The sequence below is a fragment of the Bombus affinis genome, unplaced genomic scaffold (genome assembly GCF_024516045.1).
Source record: "Bombus affinis isolate iyBomAffi1 unplaced genomic scaffold, iyBomAffi1.2 ctg00000143.1, whole genome shotgun sequence".
Taxonomy (NCBI): Eukaryota; Metazoa; Arthropoda; class Insecta; order Hymenoptera; family Apidae; genus Bombus; species Bombus affinis.
Window position 1 is genome coordinate 186,870 of NW_026108867.1, and position 17,585 is coordinate 204,454.

At 35.5% G+C, this 17,585-nt stretch overlaps 3 long non-coding RNA genes across 3 annotated transcripts; 2 read left to right on the forward strand and 1 right to left on the reverse strand.

The window, feature by feature from the left end:
- Positions 1-5,688: 5,688 nt before the first annotated feature.
- On the forward strand, positions 5,689-12,450 carry LOC126927551 (uncharacterized). Its single transcript, XR_007715607.1, has 6 exons — positions 5,689-5,909; positions 6,246-6,386; positions 6,603-6,962; positions 11,651-11,736; positions 11,905-12,001; positions 12,118-12,450. It is a non-coding gene; the product is annotated as an uncharacterized LOC126927551 (long non-coding RNA).
- Positions 10,821-11,504, forward strand: LOC126927565 (uncharacterized). Its single transcript, XR_007715628.1, has 2 exons — positions 10,821-11,029; positions 11,381-11,504. It is a non-coding gene; the product is annotated as an uncharacterized LOC126927565 (long non-coding RNA).
- Positions 12,177-15,495, reverse strand: LOC126927557 (uncharacterized). Its single transcript, XR_007715619.1, has 2 exons — positions 12,447-15,495; positions 12,177-12,336 (listed from the first exon to the last, which is right to left on the reverse strand). It is a non-coding gene; the product is annotated as an uncharacterized LOC126927557 (long non-coding RNA).
- Between the last annotated feature and the right edge of the window lie 2,090 nt (positions 15,496-17,585).

Consider the following 17,585-nt stretch of genomic DNA (forward strand, 5'->3'; position numbering starts at 1 on the left):
TGACCACTACCGTAGTCATGGTCAAACATAGATGACGAAGTTATGTATTGATTCACTTTAACACGTTCAGATTACGCTAGTGACACTTGCGCAGTACTATTTGTTCATATATTTAAGCCCTATACGCAACAAAGTGAACGTAGCATCAGCAAGCGTGTTAATTGGACAACCACGAATTTTCACATATATTGCACGAAGATTCGTATATAACAATGATCACTGCCATAATCATGGTCAACCGTAGATGACGAGATTATGCATTAATTCACTTTAAAAATTACGCTAGTGACACTTGCGCAGTACTATTTGTTCATATATTTAAGCCCTATATGCAACAAAGTGAACGTAGCATCTGCAAGCGTGTTAGTTGGACAACGACGAATTTCGTTTCGCAAACACGGACACGTGATACATTTTGAAGTTACGTGGACGTGAGAGTAATTCGTTCCCTTAAATTGCTCAATTTCCATTTCTTTCGCCATGTATATTCGAGTATTGCATTTGAATTGCAGAGCAGTGGGAAGTAACGGCGCACGTCGTTGATATATCGACAGGAACATGAATTCTTTTTTCATAGGATGAATACTTTTTTCATCGAATTATTAAACCGAATCAAGTTTTCAAATCCAATCATTTAATTTCATCGTTTTACATCGAACGGTTCAATCTTTTTTCTTTTAAATACCTTACCTATATTTCATCTCGTTGAATATTCCATATTTTTAATGCTACTACCACTTATTGGAAATTTCAAATATGTAATTATCGTTCTGAAGTTAGAAATTCGAAATAACATTCGTCAGTATATGATTCTACGTTTTATATAGAGTAATAAAAATGATACAATGAGTTTCGGTAAATAACCAATAAAAATTTTTGTTCCTTTTTCTTTTTCCTTTTTTTTTCTTTTTGGTTTTATGTATCCAAGGTCGAGAATAAACTATGTGCACGTTTCCTCTCGTTTCTTGCATTTTTATGAGGAATTCAGTCTTTTTACGCCACAAGAGTCTCAACGTTTTCGTTTTCACGCCTACGTTACGCTCGTTAAACACGTTCCAACAAGACCATGAATAAGGATAACAGCTTTAATGTTTTCACATGTGTTAATTTATTATTTTAGACCTTAAATATTTTATTTATAAAATCTTTATTTAAACAAGTTACCATTGTCGCTACAATAAATCAATGAATGAAATCAGTTTAAATTTAAAATATCATTTCATAATTTTTCGTCACTTGTATCTAAAAACAACAAAAAAACGGTGTATCCACATCGGATAAATTAATACGCCCCGGCGCAAAATAAAACCAAGACGCACAGCTCTGTGGAATGCCAACGGTCTAACGCAACGCAAACTTGAACTAGAACTCTTCCTAAAACACCAGCAAATCGACATAATGCTCATAACTGAAACCCACTTCACCGACAAAAACTACCTGAACATAAACGGATACAAGTTCTACCATACCCAACACCCCAGCGGAAAGGCCCACGGCGGCACCGGAATCATAATCAAATCAAACATTAAGCACTACGAACTTCCACCATTCCAGAAAGACTACCTCCAAGCATGGTCTTGAAGACTGTCATGGTACAATCACCACTTCAGCTGTATACTGCCCTCCAAGACACTCCATCGCCAAAGAAGACTTTGGCGACTTCCTGGACACCCTGGGCAATAGATTCATAGCTGGAGGAGACTACAACGCCAAACACACCCAATGGGGCAGCAGACTGGTTACAGTAAGAGGCAAAAACCTCCTCAACAGCATAATAACCAACAAGCTCAACTACCTTACCACATACGAACCCACACACTGGCCCACCGACACAAACAAAATACCCGATCTCCTTGATTTCCTCACTAAAAAAAAATATCTCGTCAAGACACGTCCAAATCAATTCCTCGGCTGATCTCTCCTCTGATCATTCCCCCGTGATAGTAACAGTCAGTTCAACTATCATCGAGAATACACGTAATGGCTCCATACATAACCAACACACCAACTGGCAGCTCTTTAGAGAAGTCTTTACACACACAACTTCAGCCTCAACTTCACTAAAAACCAATGAAGAAATCGAAGCAGCCACGGAATACCAAAACACGAGCATAATAAACGCTATCCGCTTCTCCACACCGGCAAAAACGTCCATCAGCAATCACGAATACCCCCAGTACATATTAAAAAAAATAGCAGAAAAACGTAGACTAAGAAGCATATGGCAGACCCATAGAACACCGGAGGACAAACGCAAACTAAACAACGCAACTAGAGAACTATCCTAAACTATAAAAAACTACAATAATGACCGTTTTCACAAATATCTCGCCAGCTTGTCCCCCACAGCCGACTCCAACTACTCACTATGGAAGGCCTCCAGGAAACTCACGCGCCTCCCACAAATAATACCTCCAATCCGCCGTCCGCAGGGTGGATGGGCGCGTAGCCCTATAGAAAAAGCCAACCTATTTGCCAAACACTTGACTGAAGTATTCCAACTCCATTCCTCCATAGCTGCAGCGGACGTTACCGAATATCTGCACACTCCCTTCCAAATGTCCCCTCCTATTGAACCCTTCACTTCTTTAGAGATCATAGAAGCAATCAGTCGCCTAAACCCCAAGAAAGCAGCAGGTCACGACCTAATAGGAAATAAAGCAATCAAGGAACTTCCGATAAAAGGGATTGCACTCATCGCATCAATCTTTAACGCTATCCTCCGCCTTCAACACTTTCCCAAGGCTTGGAAAATCTCACTGATCACCCTCATCCCTAAACCCGGTAAACCAATATATGAAACCAGCTCCTATCGCCCAATCAGTCTTTTACCTACCCTGTCTAAACTATTCGAGAGGATGCTCACGAATCGTCTCCTTCCACTCCTAGAAGAATTGAAAACGCTCCCAGACCACCAATTCGGCTTCCGAAAACAACACCCAACAGTAGAGCAAATCCACCGCATAACCCACATGATCAGCCAAACCCTTGAAAAGAAAAAATACTGCTCAGCGGTATTCCTAGACATCCAACAGGCATAACACACAAAGTATGGCATAAAGGGCTACTCTACAAGCTCAAAAAGATCCTACCCCATCCATACTACTCCATCTTAAAATCCTACCTAACCAACAGACAATTCATAGTTAAATGTCTAGGCGCCACTTCCGCAACATTCCCAATAGAATCCGGCATACCCCAAGGTAGTGTCCTCGGACTCCTACTGTTCTCCATCTACACTGCCGACTTATCTATATCAAACGAGGTAACAATAGCAACATTTGCCGACGACGCAGCACTATTAGCTACCCACGCAGACCCGGCAATTGCCTCATCCACTCTCCAGCGAAGTCTCGACTCCATGGAAAAGTGGTTCCAAAAATGGGGTTTCAAAATAAACGAAAAAAAATCCTCTCATGTAACCTTCACGCTCCGAAAACAAACCTGCCCCCAGGTCACCATTAACAACACAATAATCCCAAGCAAGGACTCCGTAAGATACCTGGGCATGACCCTGGACAGGAGGCTAACTTGGAAAAAACATATCTCAGAAAAAACAAAGCAACTAAAGGAAAAATTAAGAAAATTCTATTGGTTCACGGGCCGACGCTCCAAACTAAACATACAGAACAAAATAATCCTCTACAAGGCCGTAATAAAACCTGTCTGGACCTACGGAATCCAACTATGGGGAACAGCAAGTAATTCCAACATTGAAATACTCCAACGCTTCCAATCGAAAACGCTAAGATCCCTATCAAATGCACCCTGGTATGTTACCAACGAAACAATCCACCGTGACCTCAAGATACCTACAGTCAAAGATGAAATACACAAGTCCAGAAGCAGATATAACACAAGAGTCAACAACCACCACAACCCACTAGTCACCCAACTACTGGACACGACGGACCGATCTACAGTTATCATATTTTATATAAAATTAGAAGGGACCTTTAAAAAATTGCATGCAACAACACACTTACAGGAACTCTTGAATTAGTTTTTCTACATGCCTGATTATGTCTTTATATGTATATGTCAATTCAAATTTATTTTCTTAAAAGTCCCTTAATGAAAAACTAACACTTCATACTAACTTAGAACTTTTGAGTTCTTAGAATATTCTGATTTAGTCACTGGCTGTACAATAAATTCATTTACAGATATTATATTTCCACCAAGAGCTAGTTTTATTATGAGCCTTCCTGCATCATCATCGAATCCTTCTATTTGACCATAATTATTACTTTGTTTTCCAGCTATAATTTTCACAAATGTTCCTTTCTCGATTTTAACTTCTTCCTCTTCTTTTTAGGAATCTGTATTTTTGGTATCTGTAGTTTCATACCTTTTGGTCGTAATTCTGGTATGACAGCTGCTACTAATCTGTAATAGTTAGAATAAACGATTGTGAAATAAAAAATGATGTTCTCTGTTTACTTTCCAATAAGTGATGTATTAAACACATATAATTAATTTAATCTAGAGTAAAATTCATACTTTTCATTTCAACCAATTCCCTTTCCTGGTTGCCATCCCATTCCCCGTAACATTGCTACACCAAAAGCATCAATAGGAATTTTTTCATAACCTTCTAACGTAGACTGAAAAATAAAAAACAATATTTATAATATGCAAATGTAATACATCTGTGCATTGCACATCAATATGTTGATAACGTACCTGTTCTTTGCCTCTTAATGATTCATCTTCTACTAAAGGTAAAGTTAAATCATTTGTTTTAGTTTCATGTTCATTCTTTGACTTAAGTTCCTCAATGATTTCTTCCGCCGCTTGCTCTTCTAAAGTAACAACTTTATTTTCACTATCTTCAACTGGCTCTTTCTTTATTGATATTATTGGCGATGCTTTTCCATTAGATAGCTTTGATTTTGCCTCGTTAACACTAGCGTCTCCTACCTTTTCCTTATCTGCCTTCGGAAGGAAAATGTCTGCATCTATTTTATTAAGAATTCTATCATGCCAGGTTTTTGAACCTAGTAATGGAAAAATTAGAGGTTCATCCTTTTTTTCTTCCTCACTGAAATAAAAAAATTGTTTTCAAATATATATATTCCGCTATTGGTGATTTTTATAGGTTAGGTTGAGGTTATATGTTTCTTGATTATAAATTTTACTTTTTGAACTCACCCTATTACTTTAATACCTTTCTCATCAAGGCATTCAATGTAATCAACTTTCTTTTTTTCTTGTGGAATAGCATTTTTTCTTAATAGATTTCTTAATAGATTTTGCAAAACCGAAGGAAATCTTCTTTCCTTCTTCTGCCATTTGTTTGTTATTTTAACACTGACTTATAGACCAATACACATGTATATACTAGACATAAAGATTGATGTCACTTGAAACTATGTATATGAATCTAATATCTTATTATACTTTATTAATCTACTCACAATTACTTGCACATTACTAAAATTTCATTCCGACAATATATCAAGCGCCTGAATAAGTGACATTAAAGTAAACATATATGAGAGAGGAAATAAGAAGAACTGACGCCTATGGTTTTCTATGTTACAGAGCTAGTGCTGCACCATACGGCCAAATGCCGAAAGTGGCTAGGATATCCCAGAGAGAGTAGTGCTGCACCATGCAGTCAAATGCCGAAGGTGGCTTATGCTAGTATATACCTGTCTATACGTTTCAATCAGAAAATCCATATTATGTGTTCATGTGCAAGTTCACATTTCCTTAGGAGCTGTATTTTGATAGATTTAAGCTTCTAATGGAGCATTTTAAACGTATAGAGTATACTATGAAGTAGAGTGCGGATCATTTTATATTCATAGAAAATTTGAATGTATGGAAATGTACAAAATGCTCATGATATGCAAAAATATGCAAAATATTCAAAGTAAACCAATCATCAAAAAGTTTAAAAGGTGAAACAAATTTCTTTAATAACACCTAGATTAATTTTTATTTGTTAACGATCTACATTCTACTACGCTTTTAATTCTACCCTAGTTTATGCACCATAGCGCATGACAGCGCTATTATGTCCTTTACAATTTATTCAAGATCATTCTATTTTCAGATCAGACTCTCTATTTTTCTTTTTGCATCCTGCAAATTACCGTATAGAGATGTAAAACGAAAGCTATTGCTCGTTAAAATTTGACGTACTTTTGTTTTCATGAAAATATACATATGTTGAATTAAATAAACTAAACTATTGATAATCACATTGAAAGTATATATATTTATATATAACTTAGATTTCACAGATTATTTCGATATTGAAGTACTTCTTATGTATTAACAAAGAAGATAAAACATACTAATACAAGCATAATTCAACTGAGCGATTATGATAATGTTAATGCGCATCTCCGAACGTGCAGAGGATAAATGAGCAGGTAAGTTGCTCCCATCACTCTCTCCTTTGTTTCATGCAACTGTAACTCTTAGAATGTAATGTATAAATGTATATAACTATCCTTAATCGCATTGACGAAATGATGATAGACACAATTACTTGTTTGTCAGTTGAAGATCTTTTCTTTCCTCTTACTACATATTTATGTACTCTTAACTTGTCTTTTTAGCAAAACTATCGCTCGTTTGTTCTACAGTTTTCAGAATTCTACCTTTTAGCGTTCTACACACGATCGGAGCGTAAATGTGCCCGTAGTCTGCCTGTTCCTATAAGCTACTTTAAACGATCATCTTTGATTGTGTTGGCTCGTAGATCATAGAGGAAGCCATTTACCTATCTTTCGGAACAAGAACTACAGTTAAAAACAGCGACCAATTGAGAACAGTAGTTAAGTCCGCGAGTAGAGGGGTGAGCGTGTTTTAGCGGCGACAACAGCACACGGTATGCAGATACGAAGCCGGGGTAAACCGGGAAGCCGTAGTTCACGGACCGTAGTAAGCGTGGTAACTCTAAACAGTCAACGACATTTGAAAGCCGGCCGCGCTCTGGAATTCAGGTAAATTTACCTCTTTTTCGTCTTAAATTTTCATTGACATTTCTCTGCTTATAGATTATTATACGGTTAGAAATGACATGTTTTTGGAGATATCGAGGAATGGTACTTTTAAGTAATTTTGATTTTCATCACTCATAAATTGAACCGAGGAAATTCCATCGATTTATTTACCGGCTGTTAAAAAGTTTTAATGAAATGGGACAAATGGTAATTAGTTGCGAAAATAAGGACAGTTGTGCCAGAGTTACAGTGTTTGCCTTTAATTTCAATTAACTGTACAGCCTGAACGTGGAGATTTTGTTCCTATGTAAATGATGAGATATACGACACACTGGACCGGTTTCTCGATAGTTAACGTCTAAATGGTTAAATTAGGGAATGCTTTAACAAAGTTGATTCAAACATTTGATGAAAAACCCATAATTTACCTTTCTTAGAAATAGTCTTATACTCTTATATATCTTTTATACATTTTTCTTATATATAGAAATCTAACATTTATCAAATATGTGACAATTTCTACTGCAATCAAACATCTTATTTACTCTACGTAATGAAGCTAAGTTTAATTAACTTTCCTCAGTATCTTACATCACCAGTCACGCTCTCGATCCCGCTAGCTAGGCAATAAATCATCAAAAGTCGAGTTACAATTACGTTCTTATCCTACTTCAGAACCCCTCACCTATCCGTTATCCAATTTCCTCTTCGAAATCCCATCGTGAAACCGACAATTAACTACTGTTCATTAGCATACGTACAGTTGACGGAATCGACATAATGAGACAGCGGAGTTAAATGTTAAAAAGTTTGCATATTTTATAATTTGAATGGCGTAAGGGAAAATAAGATGTTTGATTCGCCTAAGATCGTTTCATCCTGTATGGCACCAACATTTCATAAAATATTATATAACACAATTTGGAAAACAGGGTTGAGAATCATAGTGGTGTAAGTTAGGCCATTGCCAGTTTTCATCAAATAATCTTCTGTGTTTATTACCGTAAAAATAGATTACATCTGTTCAAACCGTGGAAACAGAAATGGTAGAGAATAAAGTTACGACTTAATCGGTTCTGAAACCAAAGGGAAGATATGTTTGAGAGTAAAAATGAATTCAAACATTCGGAATTACGACTTAAACCACTATGACATTGAATTTGTCGTATGAAACCTACGCGTTGGGGAACGTGTTGAGGATGTCCCGAAACGTAGTTACAAATTAAGACAGGTCCGCGAGGCTAACTGTAAAAGAGCGAGCGTAACTGTGCGGAGTCGATGTTAACGGAGAAGATCTTCCTGCCGAAGATTTGTTCCGCTATGTCTAGACGTTCTATCCTTTGTTTCCTCGTTGCATTTTTTTACCTTCATTTTATCGCCACGAACAATGTTGCTCGTCGTGCTCTTAACCGTGCAACAGTCGGACAAAAACCCGTTCTACCTCGTATATAGCGTTCTGTTCGACACGGTCCACGAACTTACGGACAGATTTTTCGCGATTAAAAGAACAAGATAAGACAATTTCACGGTGATCTTATTGTTGTATATGTATACGGAAGTCCCATGGTTGTCGAAGTTTGTGCAGTAATTCTTCTTTCTCTTTCTCTTTTAATTATCGCTTTTGCAGAAGAATGACCGTGGTGTAGAACATGATTGATGTTGATGGTGTAGTAATGGGCGGTGATGCTTCAAACGTATATAATACACTTGAGTTGTATCAAGCATGTTTTTACAACTTTGAGTCGGTTCTACGTGTTCTTATGTTATTGTAACGATTAAGTTACCATAAATATAGCAGTTTTCCCAATGGATCCACGCGTCGAGAGAAGCCATATCACGTAAAACATACATTTCCGTATAATGTTGTACAAATAACAGTCTAAGAAGAGTAGACACTCTTTATTACGATCATACATGTATATTGAAAATATAGCGATCGTTGCAACGTTATGAAAAATTATTGCAATGAAAAATTTTGACGGTGGATACGTATCGTTAGCAGATGATTCACAAGTTTCGAATCGTCTGACGGTACTGGTGCGTTGAACTTTCAGTGGTTGGGCGCGTACGCGTGTCGGGTCGAATTCTAGTTCGATTTCGCGGGAGGTTCGATTTCGCTATGGTAAATGTAGTCGAGTGAACAATCGCGCTACCGGATCTACGCGTAGTCCGGAACTCGGCGCATAATGCCGCGGAAACGGGCATTACAGGTCATTCAGAAGTTACGTCTCATAAATTAAAATACATAGAAGAATGGCAATTACATTCTCCTTTTTATTATTTATATTCTATTATTAGAACACGTATCATTTTTCAAAATTTTCCTTGCAATCTACAATTGTTTATGTTATCTTCCTATTGATCATCGACTTTGTCATTTGCATGTCTCATTTTCCTCGTGTTCGGCATTTCAATATCAGGGAACAAATTTGTATCTTCTACATGAAATCATCTCTTTAATTTCAGATAGGCGAATATGCGGCTGCTTCTGTTCCAAATATCTCCGTTACTGTGTCTGTTGACGGAAATCGGCGCGGCTGGGATCGGTAAAGCATGGCAGATCCTGCCATACGCGACCGATTCCTGGAATCACCCATCATGGCCACGGCTCGACTCTTCCGCGTTCGAAGTTCGCAGCGTGAGCGGGGTTGGTCATCTCAATCCCTTGTTTAATTGTTGATTTTTTAAAATCTTTGTTTATTAATTCCAGGTTTTTTACATATTTTTTTTTTACATGATTTTTTTCCAGAATAAACGCTGAATTCTGATTGTAGGGTGGTACAGGCAAAAGTACCGATACGCGACGGTACGACATAGCCATGCATTATTACATTTTTTTTTTTTTTTTTTTTTTAAGATTATTATTGTAACTTAAATTTAAGCCGCTGTTACGCTGTGCTTATGTGCGATATTTTAATTTATGTCGTGAAAGCCTGGACGCAAAAACAGGACAGTTCGTTAGCGTAGGAGGGAACTTCTTCGTTAGACTGAACTCTGTTGATTGACTATTGAAAGCGCAAAGCGTAATAAGTTATAGTAATTCTTTTGCACGAGATTAAATAATTCAAGAGCGTTATTTTTTAGTATTGATTATTTATTTTAAACATTGAAATTTACAATAAACATTTAGAATTTACAACAGAATTTGGCTAATAATTCAGTTGTATGAGAAAAATTTCAAGACAATTATCGATACATAATCCGACATCGCATTTTCTGCATTCTCTTATTTTTCACACAAACAACACATTTTCTTCTCGATAATTAGATGCGACTGTCCTCGAAACAGGTAAACAATTATAACGAGACATTATTGGCATTTGCTTACTGCCGTTACTAAGGAATACATTCATATTTATCTCACATAAATGTAATAGTATTACTTCTACTTGATCGGAAAAATCGACAAACGCGTATATCTGTCCTTAGGCCATGCGGAATACTTGCAAAAAACGCATATATGTGTTCTGAGTCTACACCCATAGCTTTCGCCAGCGCATATACGCGCCCATACATGCGTTAATAAGATAAGAGGAAATAAAAGACAGATTATCGATAAAATACACTAACACATATGTAATACGTGGAGATATTACCACTCAGATTACACATATTATATATTATAAGGGAAGATGTATACCACGTATACATATATGTAGAACGAACATTTCAAACTTGTTTATAACGCGTGCGCACACATACATGCACGCACACGAACAATTTTTCGAACGATAATTATATTAATGATATATATTATGATAACCATTTATATTTTTTAAAATATGTTCTTATGGCATACATATTTATTCCACGCTTCATATCTATCCACATCCGTAACTGTAGGTGACATTGTTTTTTAACAATTTTGCTATTATTTCATAATTCTTTAATTCATATTTCAAAGTCGTAACAGATGTTTCTTTTTTTTCAAGTTTTTCCCACATTGGACTTATTTCTAGCAGCCATGCTTGCTTACAAAGCAATTTTATATCCGCGCAAGAATATTTTTCAGTAGATTTTATTATGTGGTTTACAATATCCATATTCTCTAATAACTGGTTGCTAAGGTATTATTTGAACATATCGAGTCGAGTAACTTCATTTGGTAATGATACGTATATTTTCTTTTCGAGGCATCTGCGTAAAGCTGCATCAATGTCCCTAATAATATATTTACAATAAATATTATTGTTCTGTTATATTAATAATAACGAAGGAATATTCCGAACAACACAATAATTAAGATTAAGATAATGAATAATTATGATATTAAGATATTTTCTACTTAGAAAACATTGAAATAGCGTGATATACATAGCAAGGGCAATTAGTTGCAGCCAAAAGAACTACATTAGAATTTTCGTTAGATACTAATCCATCCAATCTAGAAAGAAGTTCTGATCTGAATCTCTTTGAAGGTTCAGACAATGTACAGTTTACTCCTTTATTTGTGCCTATCCAGTCAATCTCGTCGATAAAAATAATTGTAGGCGAATAATTATAGGCAAGTTCAAATAAAACCTGTTCAATTTAACAAATGTATTTATTATTTATTAAATATTATATTCAAAATTCCTTAAATTCATTGTTTCATCACGAACGTAATATCATTTCGTTTTCCAAACAACTATTCTATTTATATATGATTATTATTATATATGATATATTCCAGAATCTCTTCTTCATAGACAAAGGAAATCAACTTACACGGATATACTTCTCGGAATCACCTCTCCATTTGCTCACCAATGAGCTGGCCGTTATGTTAAAAAAGGTACAGTGGCATTCTGTTGCGACTGCCTTCGCCAACATCGTCTTCCCTATTTCGTAATTGCTTGTATAGCAGAATACCTTTCCAGGGAGAAAATGGGCATTTAAAAAAGATAAGGTACTTGAGGAGATACACAATGGCCTCCTTAATAGCAGATTTACATTCCTCTAGGCCTACGATGTTGTCCCAATATACATTTAATTTTGTCAGTATGATTTCCTGCGACAATACAAAGATGAAATGGCGCATAATCTCCGTATTAATTTCCGTAAATGTTATGTAATTCGTTATTTAAAGCTTTACTGAAATCAGTATTTACAATACGTATATTAATCGAAAATAACTTACGCATGAAATGTCTTCAATAATCTTCCATAATTCCAGATTGTCTATATAAAGCTTCTGAGCCTATTTTGATATCTTTGATTGCGTGGATTGTTCCATTAAGATGTTAAATAGCTCTCCTCTTCTGATGAAGATTCATCGCTTTCATTGGCGAAAATTGGTGTCAATGTTATTGCGAGATTAATATCATCCGTAGCGTCACCCGTCATCTTCTGTTGTACATTCCTCCCTTTCACAGACTCACTTCTCGTTTCTTTGCTAACAGATTTGACACGTTTTACTACTTCTTCGAAGATTGAATGATATTGTAATCGATACGTTGAATACGTTGAGAACGTTGAATAGTGTTAAATAATTTAAATTCTTACACTTTGTTCGCATTTGTCATTTCCCTCGTCTTTATTTCCTTTTCAGTTATTTTCTTGCACAATATAGGATATTTTTGGAATTTCATCTTGTAATAATAATTTTCATATTCTGTAAGAATAATTTCCAAATCGACGTTGTCGCAGACTCGATATTTCCGAGGTAGACGAGCTTCCCGGATTAATACATCGCTAATGTCTACATATCTAAAAAATATAATTTTTAATTCATTGAACAAATTTTATGCTATGAGTACACACTATACGATAATCATCAATTAACTGTTTTATTTCTCGGTAAGACAGACAAAAAGAATGTACTGTCTATTTATTATTATATAAATCCTCGGCGATAATTTTTTGCCTTCTGCTTTTTAATTTCTAATTTTTAAAGTTTGAATTTATATATATTTTCATTTATAACTAGTTAATCTACGTTATCGATTGAGTTATTCTATAACTACTGAGTTACCGATGTCGATTTTCAAATTTTGGTTCCTTCCCCTCTTTCCGCACTAATTTCTATTTCGATTGGTCACCGATACTATTCGAAAAAATTGCAACTAAGAAGATATCTAAATATATACACATAATATAAATATATAAACATAATTTTGTTATCTACTATCTTGATACGTGCAAAGATAAATCTTAATGATATATAATACAGCGTAAATGGTTATAAATAATTAATTATTGACAATAATTATAAGAATTATCGAAAGAAAAAATCATAGATACTATGTGCGAGTGTAAAATATCGCAAAAAATGAACAACAATTGTGAAAAACGCAATATGGCAAATCAATGACAAAACACACTCATGACTGTCATGGAAGTTCCAAAGTCTAAAATCTAGAATATTCCTTACCTCTTTTCGCAAATTATGAGATATCTTATTTGTGGTACCTTGCAGCGATAAATCACCGTTTATTGTAATAGTTTTAAATGTGATAATGATATCCTTGTATTGACTATCGTTTCTCGATAGTTACGAGAATTTTCGTTTATTACTTTGAGACAATCCGTCACTTCCTTTCTCTTATAAAGTTTCCCTTCAACTCCGTTGAAAACTGAGCATCAAACAGGAGACGAACGATTTGTTGTCATGGCAATGTTAGTTCACACGTAAGCAGGGTGCGAATATAATGATGGAATAGTCGAATCCTGTCTACTGTATAGTAAGATGGATGCGACATGGAAATAGAAAGAGAAGGCTGTATATAAGCATTTTCTGTCCTTGTTTAATCAGGCATGCACACTAGTGGACACTGACGGCGCTTGTTTACCGTTGTTACACATTTCCGGTACAAGTACGCGGGCATTAGAGAAGGACGGAACGGTCTCTCTCTTTACCCCTATATCGCGTTTTTAGTTCGCTCACGCGCTCTGTACTTATATCTATTACATTTCCACCATAAGCAGCGGCCGTGCAGTGACTTACAAAAGTTTCGAACTCGCGGACGTTTAATCACGTTCCCTACTCCGAAGGGGTAAGTACAAAGTTGCTCGTCTCAGTACTCTTGTTAGAAGTTTTATCATCTTTTTCATTTCGTGGCTACAAGTTTTTCCAGGAAATTCTTATCGTTTTACAAGGGCTGTGGGACACAGTGACGTCAGCTATCGATCATATACGCGAATTTGTTGTAAATTAATTAGGAGAATATCTGGAGTTCTTTATCGTTGTCAGCTGTAAAATATTAGAATTTTTCATTTATAATTGTCATATTTTCGACTCTTCCGTTGCCAAGACCATCTTGAAAGATTTTTGGTATGTTCCATCACCCTTGTTAAAAGTGTGCCCATTGGTTAGATATATTGATTTTAAAAACCAATACGTATATCAAGTTTATTATCTCACAGAAACAAAGAAATTCGTTTTATTAACGAATTTTCGATGTTTCTTCTCAATTTCCTTTAGTATCGAACGAAGAACATTATTTGATCAAACGTTTCATCGTTCAGATTGTATTTCGTTTAAAAAGATTGAAATTGATATTGAGATAAAATCAAAAAGTATCCGTTGTTCTCGAACATTCTAGTATTCCTTCGCCGCCCGGGAGAAAGACAGGTATGAAGAAAGAAGATATTTTTTTTATTAACTTTTTAATATTGATATTTCGACAAATATTGACGTGTGCAGTGAGAAGATCCAGTGAAATTTTGAATAATATCGTTTTAATAATTTGTGAAACGAATTAGTTTGGTTTTTTCCATTTTTATTAGTTTCCGTCAATGCTGATTGACGCGCCACTCCAGTTTCCATTTCCGTTTCTCGAAATTTTCTACGTCCTTGGTCTTTGGGACTCTTTGCCCAGGTAACTGCATTGCTTCTGGGTACGTCTCACCGTTCGGGTCTCTCGAGCTTTCGGTGTCAGTTGTTACCGTTGAAGGAAGAGAAGCTGGTGACGGATATTATCGAATAAATCGTTTATTCTGGAAAAGTTCGAGTAAGTTCGTTCTGTTTGAATAAATCAAGACATAGATCAATTTTTATCGTATCATCGTGATTCGCCATGTCGTACGTTTGGTTTCGGGATAACATATGTTTTTAATTTGGTACTTTTAATTTGAAATTTTACGTCTATGATCGTGACAGGAAGATACTTTCAGTGAATTATAAATATTTCAAATTATAAATTATAAATATTTGTTATAAATTACAATCATACTACGGGGAAAAGTGAAACATATGTTTTCTTGTGGAACATGTGATAGTAAATTATTCGAAGCATAATAATGCTTAATTAAACATCTATACGGTAACATTTACGGACGAATATTCGGGTAATATTATCGCGTCGCTCTAATCTGGCATTTAATGCTTTGATTGCGGTCTTTGAAATGGCATCGCAGATGCTGGTATAATATCACACGAAAAAGGAAGGACCAGTGGTTAATGTTGCAAGTGCACCAGTGCGTTGCAGCCATCGGGCGTGGCTTTGACGCCGGTGCCGCGGAGAGGCGCAGAACGTGTTCGATCGATCCGCGAACGCAGCCCGTGCTCATACTGCGACAGAGTTCGTTTCAGTTAGTCTCAGTCGCTGTTTGGCCGTCGATAGCGTATAGTCGCGCCGGCCGACGATTATTTTTTCTTTTTTTGTTTCTCGATAATTCTCTCGCAACACTCGTTCTATACGTACACCATCAGTTTATCGCGTGATCATTGTTACCGCTTCCCCTACTTTGTCACGTCCTTCAAAGAAGATTTTCCTTCAGTTTTTTGTTGTTTGGGGAAAATTCATCGCTCGGACACATGGATTTATCGACACGACGGTTTATCGAGGCATCAGCGTGATGTACTTTTCAAGTTTCATATTTTCTCTATGATACTTTCTAAGGAGAATTTAGAATTCGAACGATATCAATTTCCAGGAAATATAGGTCTTTATGAGACCATAGGTTAGGTTAGGACCATAGGATAGGTTTGAATTTAATTAACTCTCTTATAATTGGTATTTCAATTTTTTAATTCCTTAAATTTAGCTTTCTTTATGCTGTTAGATGATGTAACGCGGGCATTTTATGATATATCGAATATATTCGTATATATTTTACTTTATACATTCGATAAATTTCCTTGGTTGGCCGGCCTGCAACCCACATACGGCACTTAATAAAAATTTGTTTCGTTAGAGGTCGGTGTTTGTTCGTCTTCGTCATAAAAATGTCATGACGTCATATCATATCACAAGGGTTCTTCTGAAAGCTAGATATTCGATAACAAGATTAATGGTTTTCGGTAGCTTGTAATGTCAAGCTTTGAACTGGCGGGATCGCTTTGCTGTCAAATCGCCATTCAGCAGCGACCATATTCTTTAACTACGTTCAAGACCTATATCACGCTACAGAAACCATCAAAGGAGGATAATTGCAAGTTAGTTGCCTCTTAGAAACGAGACAGTTGGTTGTTACTTGTTATCCGTAGTTGGTAGTTGTTCTCCTTAGTCGCCACATATTATAGAGACGACATTCATAGTCACCAGTTGCCTTCGCTAATAGTTTCTTGTTGTCTGTAGTTAGTTCTCGTCATCGCTATGTATTCCATCAATCACGTAAAATTTAACATATAGGATTTTATTCTTTTTTATTCTTTCTGTAGGAAGATTCTTTAAGTAATATGAATTTAAGTAACTATTTTATGATACAATAAAGTGGAAAAACGATTATTTTACGTAACGTAATTTTTTAAAGAACTTCGAATTTAAAGGATTCAGATAGATATCTTAAACGTAATTAAACCCTCCATATCGTAACAAATTGAAAGAAATTGCGCAAGAAAGTTAATACACTTAATGCATAAAACATATATTTAAAATCCAAATGTAGGCGTTGACGCGTGCGTGCTACATGTTCGAAACGTTCGTTACATCCGCGATAAAATTTGTAACGACGAAGAAGCTTAACATATGGTGTGCTTCAAGACGACAGTAAAAAGTGTTGTCGTATTTTTCGAAATTTCTTCCATTCTTAATAAAAATATATTGTATAAATATAGTAGGATTTTTCAAATTTAAATAGTTATAATGATTTGAAACTTTACAATCGTACGGTTCTGTTTTATCCTTTGAATATACCTGTCATTTTCATATCTCCTTTTAACTAAACTAAATATTTGGAAATCCTATAATTTGTACACTTCTATTTGTGAATAAGATCGATGAAATTAAAGCGTAACTATGCTTTCAATAATGGCTTCGATGTATTGCTCACCATTATGGCGGATTAACGTCTCTAAGTGATCGACCTTAATCACTAAATGGCAGCCGCGATTCAGTGGTAGAGCCTTACACATGACGGACATTGCAAGCGCTTGTAAGACGTCTATCGTGAAACGTTTCCAATAGCATCGATTACGACGACGGTGAAATCCGAATAGAAATATATATCGCGTATCGCTTCAGCCTGACATGTCTTAAAATAGAATCACAATTTTTCGTTCTTAAAAAAAAAAAAAGAAAAAAAGAAAAAAAAGTCTATAAAAATTATATGCAAATAAAATAGATAAATGGATAAATGGTTGTACAAATTTATAAAACAGATATTACAAATATACGTAAATAAATTATATATTTATAAATTGTTTGTTTAAATATCTGTTTGTTTAAATAAATAAAAGGGATATTTACGACTTACAATGAA